General features: G+C 50.3%; 1 protein-coding gene and 1 long non-coding RNA gene across 5 annotated transcripts in view; one reads left to right on the top strand and one right to left on the bottom strand.

Moving 5' to 3' along the window:
* Nucleotides 1-2284, bottom strand: part of SLC2A9 (solute carrier family 2 member 9) — a 236485-nt gene that overhangs the window by 813 nt on the left and 233388 nt on the right. The window lies entirely within an intron of this gene.
* Nucleotides 1-2284, top strand: part of LOC115299319 — a 28131-nt gene that overhangs the window by 19913 nt on the left and 5934 nt on the right. The window lies entirely within an intron of this gene.

Raw genomic sequence — 2284 nt, 5'->3', positions numbered from 1 at the left:
GCCCCCCCCCCCCCCCCCCCCCCCGCCTGCCTGCAGCTGTGAGTGCTTCCGGCACTAATTGGCACTAATGCTGGCATCAGAACTGAGCCATGTTTGTTGAGGATTCTGGGCCAGACCTTGAGCTGAGACCTTTGCACTCAGGGAATGAAGCATCTGGACCAAGGCCTCCCATTTGGTTGGCCTTGGCAGCAAGTTCAAGTTCTGCATTTTTTTTTTTTGTTTTATTTATTTTTGAGAGAGAGAGAGAGATAGTGTGAGCAGGAGAGGGACAGAAAGAGAGGGAGAAACAGAATCTGAAGACAGGTTCCAGGCTCTGAGCTGTCAGCACAGAGCCTGATGCAGGGCTTGAGCCCATGAACCATGAGATCATGACCTGAGCCGAAGTCAGACGCCTAACCAACTGAGCCACCCAGGCCCCCCAAGTTCTGCATTCTTGACCGCTTTGCAAACTGGCTCCTGGTGGCCACGCTTTGCAGCTGTGACACACCCGGTACCTCCAGGACCAGCTTCCTAAGCCACAGCTGGCCGATGCGCATGGTAAGCCATCTGAGCCTCTTGCTCTGAAAATGCCTTTCCCCCCCCATACATGAAGGTACAGACTTCTGATTTCGAACTAGTTTCCTCACAAGAATCTGAAGACAGTGTCTCTTACCCTACAGGTAGAGTCTTGCTCAGAAGGAGGATGTCCCCTGATTGTCACTTCTTTTCAGGTTATCTGAGTTTTCCCTAGGGAACTTTGAGGGTTTTCTTTTTAAATCCAGTATTCTTTTATAATGTTTATTTATTTAGAGAGAGACAGAGACAGAGCGAGAGAGCAGGGGAGGGGCAGAGAGAGGAGAGAGAATCCCAGGCAGGCTCCCTGCTGTCAGTGCAGAGCCGGGTGTAGCGCTTGGATCTTATGAACCTTGTGAAATCAGGACCTGAGCTGAAATCAAGAATTAGATGCTTAACCAGACTGAGCCCCTCGGGCGCTCCTGAAAGCACTGACTTAGTAAGAGTATGTTGACTGAGCAGATAAAGGAATAAATGGGAGCACTTTCATGGAGAAGCATGAAGGGACAAAAGGTGGTCCAAGTTAGATTTTCATGCTGTGACCAAAACAAAATCCTTCTGCTCTGTGTCCACCGCGACCCACAGGATGCTGGGTCACAGGTGATTCACACCAAGCTCCTGGGAGAGGCAGTGCTGGGCTGCCACTTCAGAACCAATGGGGAGTCAGGTTTCCAGCTGCACCTCCAGCTCTACGGAGAGCTTAAAAGTCAAGGCTGTCGGAGTCTTAGGGTGTCTCTAGGGGAAGCCGGAAGGCAGCAGGGATCTTAGAGATGTCTTACGTCTTTGCCAAGTGTGCTGGCTCCCAAGTCATTGTCATATGTACCCTTTGGTCTTGGAGTTGCCGCCTGACGGCATTTTAGCCCCACGTGTCAGGCCGGAAGCCACATTTAAGGACCTTGTAGACGCCCCGGCTCGCCCTTCCCTCCCTGGCAAGCCGGCTCTTCCCCACCGGCCTTCAGACACGGGCTGCAGTCTTTCCTTGGCCAAGACAGACACCTGACTCACCTCTGAGTGCTCCCCCCCCTCCCACGTCTGTCTCTGTTACAAAGTCCTGGCACCTTTACCCTGAAACATCATTTTTCTTTTTTTGTAAAAATATAAGCTTTTTTTTTTTTTTTAATCCGGATAGAATTTACATATTGTAACTTGTGCAGGTCTTAAGTGTAGCGCTCAACAGGTCTGGATAAAAGTACTGTCCTGTGTAACTAACACATCCGTCAAGATGTAGGCATTTCCATCGCTCTAGAAAGTTCCTTGTGCCATTTTCTAGTCAGTACCTCCTGTCTCCCAGCCACCTCCCTGCCGTTCCCAACACATACAGTCAACCACCGTTCTGGTGTCTGTCATTTGTACCTTCCATTTATCCTGCCTCTGTCCTGAATCTAGTGGCCCCCAGGCAGCCAAAGCGTTCTTTTAAAGTCACAAAATGAGGGGCGCCTGGGTGGCTTAGTCGGTTGAGCATCCCACTTCGGCTCAGGCTATGATCTCGCAGTTCATGAGTTCAAGCCCCACATTGGGCTCTGTGCTGACAGCTCAGAGCCTTTGGATTCTGTGTCTCCCTTTCTTTCTGCCCCTCCCCTGCTCACAGTCTCTCCCTCAAAAATAAACATTAAAAAAATTTTTAATCGCAAAATGGTTCACGTCTTAAAACAATGCAATGGCTTCCCAGAGTCCTTTGGAAAAACCCCAAATCTGTATCAGGCGCTCAGCACCTGGGCAGATTTGGCCTCCC

The sequence above is a fragment of the Suricata suricatta genome, chromosome 1, assembly GCF_006229205.1.
Source record: "Suricata suricatta isolate VVHF042 chromosome 1, meerkat_22Aug2017_6uvM2_HiC, whole genome shotgun sequence".
NCBI classification, from domain to species: Eukaryota; Metazoa; Chordata; class Mammalia; order Carnivora; family Herpestidae; genus Suricata; species Suricata suricatta.
The sequence above is the reverse complement of the archived record's forward strand: the minus strand, read 5'-3'. Positions and strand labels throughout refer to the sequence as shown.